General features: G+C 44.9%; 1 protein-coding gene across 1 annotated transcript in view; it reads left to right on the top strand.

Moving 5' to 3' along the window:
- Positions 1–15,420, top strand: part of LOC137412026 (neuron navigator 2) — a gene marked incomplete in the record, with an annotated part of 519,476 nt that overhangs the window by 112,944 nt on the left and 391,112 nt on the right.

Genomic DNA, 15,420 nt, shown 5'->3' with positions numbered 1-15,420 from the left:
GGCAGTACAGCAACCCCAAAACATCACTGAACCTCCTCCATGTTTGACTGTAGGGAAGGTGTTCTTTTCTTTGAAGGCTTCAGTTTGTTTTCTGTAAACATAGAGATGATGTGCTTTACCAAAAAGCTCTAATTTAGTCTCATCTGTCTGCAGGACATTCTCTCAGAAGGGGTTTGGCTTGTTCAGGTGTGTTTTGGCTACTCTATTCAGGCTTTCTCAGCAGTGGGGTCCTCCTGGGTCTTCTACCATAGAACCCCCTTTCATTGAGTTGGCGATGGATGGTGCGAGTTGAAACTGTAGTACCTTGTGTCTGAAGGTCAGCTTGAATCTGTTTGGCAGTTGATCGAAGTGCTTTCTCCACCATTCAAACAATTCTTCGCTGCAATCTTCGATTAAGTTTTCTATTGCGGTCACATCCAAGGAGGTTGGCTACAGTGCCATGGGCCTTAAACTTCCTGATAACATTGCGTATGGTGGACACAGGAACATCAAGGTCTCTGGAGATGGACTTATAGCCTTGAGATTGTCCATGCTTGGCTACAATCTTGTGTCTGACCTCCTCAGACAATTCTCTGGTTTTCTTTCTTTTCACACAGTGACAGTGGGGTCCTCCTTGATCTGATATCTGGATCTGATATCTGATATCTGGATCTGATATCTGATATCTGGATCTGATAGGGTACACGCAGTGACACAAAACAGCAGAGTAACTCCTTAACTCTATTCAAACTGGTTTAATGAGTGATTTTTATATTGCAGGCACCTGCAACTCACCACAGGTGAGTTCAATTCCAAAGTAAAGGAGAATCACCCGCTTGAAATTGAAACATTTCTAACAACTTCTAAAAGGTGCCAATAATATTGTCCGGGCCATTTTCGGATTTCTGTGTGGAATAAGCTAAGATTTGTTAGTTTTTTCAGCTTTTTTGTTTTGTTCCACTGCAAACCAATGAAATACATGTGTGGATACCAAAATATATTTTGAATTTCAACAATTTTCTGGAAGAAATGGTGTATTATTTCCAAAAAGTGCAAGGGTGGCAATATTTTTGGCCATGACCGTATGTGCTACTTGTGAATGTCTGCAGTAGTAGAGGAACCCACGTCGGGTTTGAAACGGCAAAGAGCTTGCCTTGTGTAGCTTTTCTTGGTTGTTTTATGCAGCTTTCTTTGGCTGGAACAGCATGGCGACTAATATACAGTATATGATCTTGTAATATATCATGATTATTATCATGATATCTTGTGATATACAGACTTGGCATTTAATATGGAATTTTTTTTCTTCTTGACTTGGGTTTACTTTTTGAACTCAGTATATCAATCTGGTGAGTTTCTTTTACACTTTGGTGATTTATTTGTTAAAAGAACCATGTCACTGATTGTCTGTCGCAGCAAGAAGTCAACAACAGGATTATATCACAGGTGGCGTGGCAAAATATACGGACAGGTGCATTTGATGATTGGCTTCACAGTCGGGTATACAAGGGTTGTTGCGTTCTGTATTAGTGGAAAACAACTGCTGCACGTCTCCAAAAGTTATTGCCGCTTCCTCTGGAGATGGTCTGTCAACTCGACAATGCTGTTTGTCATGGAGTGGTGGCTTTACGAAATTACGGCATGAAACAGTGTGCTATTGCTCGGCCGTATGGCATCACTCAAGGTCAGGTGTCAAAGATCCTGAAACGAAATGCTCAGAGGGGTGTCCCTACTCCAATACCGAGGCCAGCACGTCCCCGCAGAACCACAAGGAGGGATGATCGCCAGCTGCACCGGTTGCACCGGTTAGTCCGCAATGGCCGTACCAAGTCAGCTAATCGGCTTAGGGCTGAGTGGCAGCAACTGACAAATGTGCCTGTATCCAGAAGGCTAGTCAACCAACGACTGGTTCAAGCAGGCTATCGTGCCAGGCGTCCTCTGAGAAAGCCACGCCTGACCAGACAACACCGCCAGCACCGATTGCAGTGGGCCAGAGAGCACCGTCAATGGCAGCTAGGACACTGGAATCACGTGATCTTCAGTGACGAGTCTAGATTTCTGGTCTATTGTCAAGATGGCCACGTCCGAGTGCGCAGACAAGTGCATGAAGCCTACAACAAAGATTGTATGGTGCCAAGAGTCCAAGCTGGAGGTGGTGGGGTGACCGTTTGGGCTGCATTTCATGCAGGGGGCAAAACTGACCTGGTTGTTCTGAATGGAAACCTGAACCAGTTCAAGTACAGGGCCATTCTGGAAGAAACATTGCTTCCATTTGCTCGTGCAGCCTTTCGAGGAAACTTTGTCTTCCAAGATGACTGCACGGCCTCATCGTACTCGCATGATCCAAAACTTTCTTGCTGACCGTGGTGTGGAGCATATGGTGTGGCCTGCCATGTCCCCGGATATGAATCCGATGGAGAACTTGTGGGCAGAATTAATGCGTCAAATCGACCACTTGGACCAGCAGCCGACCTCTGTGCGTGAATTGCAGCAGGCTATTGTCACTGCATGGCAAGCGATTCCTGACCAAACCTTGGCAAATCTCGTGAACAGCATGCCTCAACGTGTACGTGCTCTCCTGAATGCTCGTGGGGGTTACACGAAGTACTGAACTGTAATTTTACTGTCCGTAATCCCAGTCGTAATTTAACTTTTGTGTTTGTTAAAATTTTTTTTGGCTAATGTGCAAAATAAAGAGATACTTCTGGAAAACGTACAGAAGTTTAACACAGTACTGTCCATGAATTGAGTTCGATATCAGTTTACATCACTTTCAAGGATCAATTTATTTGTTTCGAAATGTCAAATGTGGTTTTTGTTTCTTTTAAAGGTCACATTAACAAAATCTAGAATAATTTCAACATAATTCCAATGAACTTTTGGTTCTAAGACATCTTGAAAAGTAAGTTCACCCCCACAAAAAAAATATTCCATATTAAATGCCAAGTCTGTATAATGATTAATATCAACAATCTCTTGTAATAACCAAAAAAATGAATAAACATTCGTTTCACAATTTGAAAGGTTCTTTTTTTACTGCAGGAACGTGGAGCTATTTAATGAAATAACGGAGCTGAATTGTAGCATTTGCTGTGTGGGCTTGGAGTGTGGCTGATTTTCTCTGATTTAAATGCTACTTATGTACTACATACTGTTTGTGTTTTGTTCGTGCAGTGGCAGAAAATCATGGGGTCATTTTAAGTGTGTTATGAAAGGTAATCCAATGTAAGCAGTGCTGTAAAAAAATTTTTTTTATAAACACCCTATATGTTTTCGTCCATTTTTTCCAATTTGAAGCACGATTCTCTTTTTTTTTTACACCGACAGTGTAAAAGTAAGTGAAACATGGATAGATGTGATGAGGAAGGAAGTAAGGAAAATGTGATGATGAGTGCTCAAGTGGGTTATTAACAGTGCCAATGATGAGCACAGTACTGTGGAACAAGCTTTCATCTCACAATTTATCATACAGCTGTGTTGCACTTGGCTGGGAAGCCAATGCAATTCTGTGTCCCATTGAGATCTGACTGTACACATTCAAATGGGTACACATGAAACTGTTACGTGTGAAATGGGTACACCTAATGTCGAAGAAACTTGCTGATTACCTCCGCCACCAAAGGTGGATGGAGGTTACGTTTTCACACCTGCCTGCTGTGTGTTTGTTTGTGAAGAGGATATCTCAAAACGTTGTGGATGGATTCGGATGAAATTTAGTGGAGAGCTTGGGTATTTTACGAGGGCGAAATGATTAGATTTTCGTGAATAACTGGATCCATATCTGGATCTGATAATTTTTTTAAGTGAATCTTCACAATTGAGTGATGGGGCTAAAAAAAAATGTAAATAGCATGATATCTCAAATGGTAATGGACAAATTCAGATGAAACTTGGTGGATTCGTATCAGTATGAAATATTTTAATATGAAAGGGGCACCCTACATATACAGGTTAAATTACATGTACTTCTTCATGCAGATGTATTAATCAAATTAGTGTTCCTTTATATGAACATTTCTCGAGCATTACTTGGTTCCTCCTAAGAACACAAGGGTAGTACACCATGCACATGAGATTTTTTAAAATGTCCCTTCTTTTCTATTGTTCGACATTTTCTATAAGCTATGGAATGTCCCTTCTTTTCTCTACTTTGCTACAAGGCACATACCCTTGTATAAAGGGGCCTTTTCTATGCCCCTGGCATTTCCCCCAAGAATATTGAGTTACTTTTTGTTGAGTTTTTGATTTTGATAACCCCACTCCTCGATGCTTTTCCACCATACGGGTTTCTGATTGAGGTATCTCATGTTAATTTTTTTTCTCGTGTTTTTAAATTTATTTTATTTTATTTCGAGTTTGAAGTTATGTATTCTGAAGAGACAGCCATAGAGGGGGATGCCACATTACTTGCACGAATTAACTGAGGCCAATGAAGGAAACGTTTAAAAAATATAACCTAGGTTATAAAGGTTGGCAAGGAATTTTTTTTATTGAAGAACACTTAAAAACTAGAGAGGTCATATAACACATTACCCCACGCTGTCTTGAGAAATAAGCAAATGATAGGGGTCTACGAGCAGCACATTTGATTGGTCTTGAAGATGTAAAATGTCTTAATATTTTGTCCATGTACTGATAAAAAGAATGGGGTTTGAAAGAGACAAAACGCGATTTGTGTTCTCGTGTTCAAGTTAATAAATCATTTGAAATAAAATAAGGGTTTTAAAGGTCGTATAAATTTTGTGTTTGAAGTTTACCACTGTTGTTGCAGCGTATTTTATACCACCTTCTTTAACACATGTTAGCTATTCATGCGTGTTGTTTGTGTCCTTCTTGATGTCCTTAAAACAGTAAGTTTCCTATTTGGAATGATTTTAAATTTTGTTTCACTGCCAGACAAGCAGACAGAGTAAGTAAATTATCTTGCTCCTCTCTGCGCATGTGCGGTCAGAACAAATTCAACGTCAAAGTACTTACTGCTAAACTACTGATTTATTTTCCGAATTCATGTTTCGATTTGTCTTCAAAATATAACATTCATTTGAAATTAAGTTATTGCTCAATCATAAATTGACGTTTGTTGACAGACCGACAGACCGACAGACACAACAGAACCAATTGCTTAACCCTACTTTCACTTTACATACGTGGGGTAATAATAGTGCAATGCTGAAATTGTATGCAGTAATAATGCCTATCCTGAGCAAGTTATACATACAATGACATCAATGTTGGTCAATGACTCCTCTTCCCCACCACCACCACTCTATCTCACCACCACACAACTATATCACCGCCATCCCTCTGTATCACCGCCATCCCTCTGTTTTACTGCCATCCCTCTGTTTCACCACCACACCTCTGTATCACCGCCACCCCTCTCAATCACCGCCACCACTCTGTCTCATCGCCACCCCAATGTATCACCGCCACCCCACTGTATCCCCAGCACCCCCACTGTATCCCTGGTACCCGTGTCTCACTGCCACCCCACTGTATCCCCGGCACCCCCACTGTATCCCCGGCACCCCCACTGTATCCCCGGCACCCCCTCTGTATCCCCGGCACCCCCACTGTATCCCCAGCACCCCCACTGTATCCCCGGCACCCGTGTCTCACTGCCACCCCTCTGTGTCACTGCCACCCCACAGTTTCACCACCACCCCACCGTTTCACCGCCACCCAACCGTTTCAGCGCCACCCCACAGTTTCACCGCCACCCCTCTGTCACCACCACCCCACAGTTTCACCGCCACCCCACAGTTTCACCACCACCCCTCTGTCACCACCACCCCACAGTTTCACCGCCACCCTTCTGTCTCACCGCCACCCCACTGTATCACCACCACCCCACAGTTTCACCACCACCCCACAGTTTCACCACCACCCCACAGTTTCATCACCACCCCACAGTTTCACGGCCACCCCTCTGTATCACCGCCACCCCACTGTATCACCACCACCCCACTGTGTCATCGCCATCCTACAGTTTCACCACCACCCCTCTATCACCGCCACCCCTCTGTGTCATCGCCACCCCTCTGTGTCATCGCCACCCCTCTGTGTCATCGCCACCCCTCTGTGTCATCGCCACCCCTCTGTGTCATTGCCACCCCTCTGTGTCATCGCCACCCCTCTGTGTCATCGCCACCCCTCTGTGTCATCGCCACCCCTCTGTGTCACCGCCACCCCACTGTATCACCGCCACCCCACTGTATCACCGCCACCCCACTGTGTCATCGCCACCCCACAGTTTCACCGCCACCCCACAGTTTCACCGCCACCCCTCTGTCTCACCGTCACCCCTTTGTCTCACTGCCTCCCTCTGTCTCACCACCACCCCTCTGTGTCACCACCACCCCTCTGTGTCACTGCCACCCCACAGTTTCACCACCACCCCTCTGGGTCACCACCACCCCACTGTATCACCACCACCCCTCTGGGTCACCACCACCCCTCTGGGTCACCACCACCCCTCTGGGTCACCACCACCCCTCTGTATCATCGCCATCCCTCTGTCATCGCCACCCCTCTGTCATCGCCACCCCTCTGTCATCGCCACCCCTCTGTCATCGCCACCCCTCTGTCATCGCCACCCCTCTGTGTCATCGCCACCCCTCTGTGTCATCGCCACCCCTCTGTGTCACCGCCACCCCTCTGTGTCATCGCCACCCCTCTGTGTCACCGCCACCCCTCTGTGTCATCGCCACCCCTCTGTGTCATCGCCACCCCTCTGTGTCACCACCACCCCACTGTATCACCACCACCCCTCTGGGTCACCACCACCCCTCTGGGTCACCACCACCCCTCTGGGTCACCACCACCCCTCTGTATCATCGCCATCCCTCTGTCATCGCCACCCCTCTGTCATCGCCACCCCTCTGTCATCGCCACCCCTCTGTCATCGCCACCCCTCTGTCATCGCCACCCCTCTGTGTCATCGCCACCCCTCTGTGTCATCGCCACCCCTCTGTGTCACCGCCACCCCTCTGTGTCATCGCCACCCCTCTGTGTCACCGCCACCCCTCTGTGTCATCGCCACCCCTCTGTGTCATCGCCACCCCTCTGTGTCATCGCCACCCCTCTGTGTCATCGCCACCCCTCTGTGTCATCGCCACCCCTCTGTGTCATCGCCACCCCTCTGTGTCATCGCCACCCCTCTGTGTCATCGCCACCCCTCTGTGTCATCGCCACCCCTCTGTGTCATCGCCACCCCTCTGTGTCATCGCCACCCCGCTGTGTCATCGCCACCCCTCTGTGTCATCGCCACCCCTCTGTGTCATCGCCACCCCTCTGTGTCATCGCCACCCCTCTGTGTCATCGCCACCCCGCTGTGTCATCGCCACCCCTCTGTGTCATCGCCACCCCTCTGTGTCATCGCCACCCCTCTGTGTCATCGCCACCCCTCTGTGTCATCGCCACCCCGCTGTGTCATCGCCACCCCTCTGTCTTACCACCACCCCTCCCCTTCCTTTATTCCTTTGTCTGTGTCCACACTCCACATCCAAGGAAAATGTACAGATGTAAACGAAGTATAATAACAGAAGGCTTTCCAGGTATTTCCTTTCTTTGGCCTTTACTATTTCCTCCCACACATTCACACGTACATGATGGTTCCCTGTTGGGATGTTCAGATGTTTGGATGTTAAGTTTCTGATTTTCAACTTTCAAGTGATTTTCAATTTTTCACCATCTCAAACCACATCACCAAAAGTTCAAATTTGCTGCCGGGTGTCCTTCTTCATGCTCCTCTGCTCTCGATTGTTATGGACAAGTCGTGCACCTCATGGTAAGAGGTGGTGATGTGGTTTTTATCCATTCAATGATTGGCTCACGACTGAGGCAACCACAGAACACACAACAAATAGCAAAGGCACTTGATGTGTATGTCACCTGATCAGCTTGCAAAATCCACAGGCCACACATACCATGTACTCTCATCGGTGCACTGGCAAATTTACCAATTTGTGCTTGTTGCTGCAGTAACGGTGGAAATATATTCCTTGCCAAATGGACATGGAGTTGGTGCTGCCTAACCTTAGCATTGACTGAACATCCATGTATGAGAGGCTTCCAGCCAGGTCAGCGGCCACATTTGGTTAAATGCCAGAACTGATGCAAAAGCCCTCGAAGTGGAGCACAATTTGCAGTTTGGTGATTATTTAAAAAAAAATTCACCAGGTGATGCCATTATTTACACTTGATGGTTATTTCCAGTGTACAAAAGTATACTTTGTAAAACCTTTGTGGATCACCCATTTAGTGTGTTATTTCATCTTACTTTGTAGTTCAAGAGCGCACTTGTGAAATCAGGACAGTTGGATCGGTTCCATTTCAGTCTCCCGCACAACTCGCTCACACACGTTGGTAAATGACAGTCCATTTTTCTGAATCCTTCCTTCTCACTTTTGTGTATGTAAACTCAAGGCTTATGGAAGAGCTAAAGCACAAAATGGACCAGGATTCACCAGAACAAAAGGAGCAGGGGCATCAGCAGCAGGGTTGAATGACAAAATCCAAGGAGACGGGCGAATAAGGATAAGAATGAATGGTAGGAGAGCATGCACAGGATGGGCAAGATGGATACAGGAGAAGAAAACTCTCAGGAAGGAACGACTGGAAATTTGGAAAGAGGTGTGCTTGCATATTTGCACACCGCCATGACCTTTTTGTGGGCCACGCTTCTGGCTCTTTGATTCACCACCTCTGTGGTTTCAATTTTGACACCAACAGGCATCGCCTGAGTGCTGGGCATGTTATATTTACGATGCATTCCCTTTAGTGTGCCCCCGTCCTCTGTTGTATGCAAAGCAATCAGCTGTAGCAGCTGGGATGGCATGCTGGCAATCTTCCTATGACCACAATAAAAAGAACATCACTGGAGGTCCTGCACTTCGCCAAATAAAATATGCGCACCCTGTTTCTGGCAGCACCCTGAGTGATGGTGTTTGGAGCATGCAGTAGAAGCATACTTGCTGCTCTGATAACGCTCCATTGTTGCTTCATCTTTTGTTTATAACTGTTGCAGGCAAAACCACAGACAGAGCAAGTATCATGAATTTAATCCGTTGACTGTATTTGTCTGTGTCCAACAGGATGGCACAGTCTCTCTTGCATTTGATTTTCCGATCTGAGTATAAACTGTCTGGTTGGTACTTTGCTGGCAGGGCATTGCATCACAAGGTGCACCGTCCATCAGATGGACAATCAACTGGTCCAGGGTGTCCCATCTTCTAGCAGAAGTTGGTGTAGGTCAAAGATCCCACTGTCTTTCGCAAAGAGTATGCCAGATCTTTTTTTGCAATGTTGAACAAATTCCAAATTCCTGCCACATTCAATCAAATTCCAAACATGGCCAGCCGTTTTATGAAAGTCCTTGGCCAAGAACTTTCCCTTTGTGACCCCGACAAGAAGGTGGGAATAATTGGGGCGAGTAAAGAAATAATAGTGGTGCCTTCAACCTGCTATCCGTAAGTGGAAGTCACAGTGGGTATTGGGTACTTTGGTAAATGGTGATGGTGTGAGTTGTAGTTTTAGACGAATCTCTTCCCTTCGATGACATGCTCGCTAAACATTGTGGGTTGTGCGATGGCTGTATAGTCCAATTCGGGACCCACATCATCTACTACAAACATCGCAGGTATAGACTGGTCCTTGTGGAGATGGACATTGGCAGGTTTTCCTTTCTTGCCTCCGCTGTCTCTCGAAAGCAAGTCTCCCACATTCAAAGTGGCCCAGGCCTTTGCGGAAAATGTTATGCCAAGCTGACCTGTTTGTGGCCTGATGTTCCCAGTTTACAACCGGAATGGCACAAGACTTGAATGTAGAATTGGGTAAATAAGGCACAGTGCAAAAATACTTTAAGTGGTAAAAATGGTGATTTGTTTTTCTTTGTGGGTATGAAGTAAATCGGTGGCCCATTACCGTTGATTGCACATCTTGCAGTGAAAAGAGCAAAGTTTCAACCTCTTAACCCCGAATTATCTTCTGTTCTGATTTTGTAGGCACTTCTTTCGTATTACGTATGTGCTCGTTCACAAACTTTCAACTAGTAATGGTTTTTAAATGCACAAATAAGTGATATTGTTTAGTTAAACAGTAAAATGCCATTCACTTTGACTAATGTCAGTTATTTCAGTTATTGACTTTTTGTTAATGTTATTCCATGCACCTGCTGAAAGCCATATGCTGAACAACCAAGCGCTTATGCTTCATAATATACAGACTTGGCATTTAATATGGAATATTTTTTTTGTGGGGGTGAACTTACTTTTCAAGATGACGTAGAACCAAAAGTTCATTGGAATTATGTTGAAATTATTCTAGATTTTGTTAATGTGACCTTTAAAAGAAACAAAAACCACATTTGATGTTTCGAAACAAATAAATTGATCCTTGAAAGTGATGAAAACTGATATCGAACTCAATTCATGGACAGTACTGTGTTAAACTTCTGTGCGTTTTCCAGAAGTATCTCTTTATTTTGCACATTAGCCAAAATTTTTTTTAACCAAAACAAAAGTTAAATTACGACTGGGATTATGGACAGTAAAATTACAGTTCAGTACTTCGTGTAACCCCCACGAGCATTCAGGAGAGCACTTACACGTTGAGGCATGCTGTTCGCGAGATTTGCCAAGGTTTGGACAGGAATCGCTTGCCATGCAGTGACAATAGCCTGCTGCAATTCACGCACAGAGGTCGGCTGCTGGTCCAAGTGGTCGATATGATGCGTTAATTCTGCCCACAAGTTCTCTATCGGATTCATATCCGGGGACATGGCAGGCCACTCCATATGCTCTACACCACGGTCAGCAAGAAAGTGTTGGATCATGCGAGCACGATGAGGCCGTGCATTGTCATCTTGGAAGACAAAGTTTCCTCGAAAGGCTGCACGAGCAAATGGAAGCAATGTTTCTTCCAGAATGACCCTGTACTTGAACTGGTTCAGGTTTCCATTCAGAATGACCAGGTCAGTTTTGCCCCCTGCATGAAAAGCAGCTCAAACGGTCACCCCACCACCTCCAGCTTGGACTCTTGGCACTATACAATCTTTGTTGTAGGCTTCATGCACTTGTCTGCGCACTCGGACGCGGCCATCTTGACGATAGACCAGAAATCTAGACTCGTCACTGAAGATCACGTGATTCCAGTGTCCTGGCTGCCATTGACGGTGCTCTGGCCCACTGCAATCGGCGCTGGCGGTGTTGTCTGGTCAAGCGTGGCTTTCTCAGGGGACGCCTGGCTCGATAGCCTGCTTGAACCAGTCGTTGGATTACTAGCCTTCTAAATACAGGCACATTTGTCAGTTGCTGCCACTCAGCCCTAAGCCGATTAGCTGACTTGGTACGGCCATTGCGGACTAACCGGTGCAGCTGGCGATCATTCCTCCTTGTGGTTCTGTGGGGACGTCCTGGCCTCGATATTGGAGTAGGGACACCCCTCTGAGCATTTCGTTTCAGGATCTTTGACACCTGACCTTGAGTGATGCCATACTGCCGAGCAATAGCACGCTGTTTCATGCCGTAATTTCGTAAAGCCACCACTCCATGACACACAGCATTGTCAAGTTGACGGACCATCTCCAGAGGAAGCGGCAATAACTTTTGGAGACGTGCAGCAGTTGTTTTCCACTAATACAGAACGCAACAACCCTTGTATACCCGACTGTGAAGCCAATCATCAAATGCACCTGTCCGTACATTTTGCCACGCCACCTGTGATATAATCCTGTTGTTGACTTCTTGCTGCGACAGACAATCAGTGACATGGTTCTTTTAACAAATAAATCACCAAATTGTAAAAGAAACTCACCAGATTGATATACTGAGTTAAGAAAGTAAACCCAGGTCAAGAAAAAAAAAATTCCATATTAAATGCCAAGTCTGTGTATATATATATATATATGTGTATATGTGTATGTATGTATATGTGTATATGTATATATATGTGTGTATGTATGTATGTATATGTGTATATGTATATATGTATATATATATATATATTCATAACTTGCAGCGTTCAAAGTCATATTCTTCCAAACAATAAAAATTAAGACTTTTAATGGTGGCGCAGGTGTTGGTCCCAATCCAAGAAATTCAAATACCATAGCAACCGTAGACATAACACCAAATAAGCTTTGGTATTTTGTCAGTTGTTCATGTTGGTTTGGATATGAGGACACGGGAAGCTTGATGACATTGTTTTCCAAGCTTTAAATTTCCACAATAGTACAAGGGGAAATTATTTTCATTGCCCTGCTCTCTTGGTGCCACACCTCGAGATAAAAGTTGTACTGAGCTTGACGCTGAATATAATATGGAGAGCTGGACCAGGAAGTGTTGCCTTTGCTCTATTAAGTATTTTGTTGTGAGTACTACACAAACATTCGGGTCAGATGTGCCACTGTGCCAGCCATACTGGATGTAACTGTTTGTTCAATATGGAATTTTCCACGTCGATATGATCGAGCGTTCGGCCATCATCAGCCACCACAACCTTTTATGAGTCAATGTACTGCAATAGAAAGTGATACAATTGTTGAATAGCTGCAGACAAGCCCTGTTTCCTCTTCTTTGCTGTTGTGTTGAATATGGTAACCGACACCAATTTGGCATTCGGGCCAAGCAGCGGTAGGTATAGTATAGCGGTTGTTGCACCATTGAATGCAGGGAGTTAATGTTCGTGTAACGTACCCTTGAGATGTTATGGCATAACGGTCACAGCAGCTGTTTCACAAGACAATGCTTGGAATTCTCTTAGAATGTCGGGCATTGGGGGAACTCATTTACTGAAACTGCATCCTCGCAATTCCTTAACCCTAACCTGCCAATGTTAAGTTAAGTGAACTTTTTCACAAATGTCGATTCATAATGACTGTTGAAGATGTGTGTGTGTTAGAAGAGCTCGGTGTGGAATGTTGCCAAAGGTTTAATGCAGCGTTTGTTCTGGTGCCGTGTCCGGCGCCTGCTTCTTGGCTGTGGGTGTTTTGAATCAGGCACAGAGCATGCCGAGAGGCTGAGAGTGCAGGTGACTCATGCTGAGTAAACTGCACTCAAAAGGTTTTGGCCGGCATGCCTTACAGGTCAAGGTGGACAAGGCAGTTAATCAGGCTTCGAGTATTTTCCATGCTTTTGGAGGCCACCGGGATTTCCCTGCACCGCCATATTTGATTTCCCTGCAAGGCGAAGTGCTGTATCCAGCCACAATTAATTAATAACGATTCATCTTGGATTGGATCAATCGGACCAGTAAGTTGAAGTGCATCATGTGCTGAAACTCTAAGCACGTGCAAACTTTGAGCGAGCCCGTGGGAAAAAATTCCCAACTCGCGTGCACCTTTAATGTTCTGTTAAAAGGAGTCTGTAAATGCCAACCTATAAAACATGAAGCTACTTGCATGAGAGGGAAGTTGTCGGCCTCACATGCACATGAAACGTGCCATATGTTAGGCTGAGAACTTTTGCATGCATACTTTTTCACATGTATGTTTGGCCCAAATTACTCCCTCATGCAGTGTAACAGTTGATCAACTTCTCCCATGGCTATGTTAAACGGTGCTGAAGTTTCCCAGAGTACTTTTTGAAAGTCACGATTTGCCTTCATTCATGGCCATCATCATCATGATCAACTTGGCATCCTCTTAAGAGAGCATTGGTGCTGCCTGATGCAAGTTCTTGGCACAGGGTATGCTGGAGTAACATCCACCAACTAATACTGGTCCATATGAGCCGCAGCGACTTACAATGGTGATGGAGCAGAATCCATGTCATCCGAAGCACATCCCAGTTAAGCAGCCTCAGGCATGCCCCTCTAGTTTGCAGACGCTCCTCCAGGGAATGTGAAAGCAAGCCAACCTTTACTGACCTTTTGATGCACTGGCTGCACTTTCCGCTGAAGCTTTTGAAAGTTTGGAGTTTCAAAAGCATGATTCATTCCAGGAAGAACTTTTCTGTCCTTTCTGCCAATTTTGAAGAATAGCCATGGAATAAAGAAGGAATGAGACATTTTTTTAGACTGCTTCATCCAACCCAAGTTTTTCTTTGTGTTACGTTCCCAAGTTGGATGTTGTTCCAAGTTCCCAATTGAAACCAAGTTCCCAATCCCAAGTTGGATGAAGCTTACCAGTAATATGACAGTCTTTGCCTCGTAAGATCAACTTAACATTGTGCTTCGGTGGAAAATCCCAACTGAAAACTTTTTCAAACCTGAAAACTTTTTCAAACTACTTCTTAAGACTCACAGGATGACATTCCTAATCGAATGTGAGGCTCATCATTTTGATGAATTCTCATTACCAGTGGTAGGCATCTGTGTGCTGCACATTTCCACTTGGACTCTGTTGATATAGTTTTTCCAAGAACTGATAGATATATAATTACTTTGTTGGACTGAAAATGGCCATCGCTTCAAGGGTTGCGTGACCGGATTTGCATTATGGTCTGGAGGAGGCATCTCTCATTCTTGAAATTTTATCAAACGACACCTTGTTTTGTGTAGTACGTTCTAACATCCATGTCGATAAACAATTAGACATTGAAGAAAACTTTGTCGTTGGTTGAACACATATTCACCTAAGTTAGGGGAACGATGTTCTATAATTTGCGCAAGTGCAATTACCTTGAAAGTTTTGTCAGTGAAAGGAAATACTTATTTGGGTCTCGCCTATCCTATAAAAGGAGCTGTATGTGTCTGTGCAATCCACCCACTGGTTGGACAGTTCGCCTGACTCCATCCACAATTTCTATACTTCGGCTGCCAATTTAGGAACCCTTTAGAATTACCCTTTGAAACCCTTTAGAATTACCTTTACTCCCAAGCAGCGCTTTTATTGCAGTGGTTATGCGGGTTTGCTATTATTTCCAACAATTTTTCTCAAATTTTGAGATGAACAGGTGACCATGTGACGGAAAAAGTAACATATTCCGCTGTTTTGACGTGGGAAATGCCCGTTCGCTTTTATGAGCGGAAGAAGGATGTCGGTAAAGAAAGATGAGGCAACTTTGGAAGGGGAAGGGGTTCGGGGTGTGGGGAGGGAGATTGAGGACTTTCGGTGGGAGGGGGCATCAGAGGGGTTGAAGGCTTGAGTGCGGGGAGGGGATTTATCCCTTATGATTGGGAGGGGAAAGGTGAGGACTTGTGGTTTAGTTTGGGTTGGGGAGAATAAACGATGGGACAGATTTGAGAGGAGGTGGTTGAGGCTTTTTTTGAGTTGTCAGAATTGCATGTATGAGTTGAAATTATGAGATGAGATTATGAGATGAAATTATGAGATATGAGAAATTATGAGAATTATGAAAATATGAGACTAAAAATTTAAGTGTGTGTGTGTGTGTGTCACTGGGGTAGGAGGGTGACACAATCACCCTAAGCGTTATGTGCTGGTCCTTTAGAATTTAGAGGTTTGTGTGACATCTGAACACAGTGCATGGCCTGCTTGTT

Source organism: Myxine glutinosa, chromosome 1, assembly GCF_964187855.1.
Source record: "Myxine glutinosa chromosome 1, kmMyxGlut1.1, whole genome shotgun sequence".
Classification (NCBI taxonomy): Eukaryota; Metazoa; Chordata; class Myxini; order Myxiniformes; family Myxinidae; genus Myxine; species Myxine glutinosa.
The sequence above is the reverse complement of the archived record's forward strand: the minus strand, read 5'-3'. Positions and strand labels throughout refer to the sequence as shown.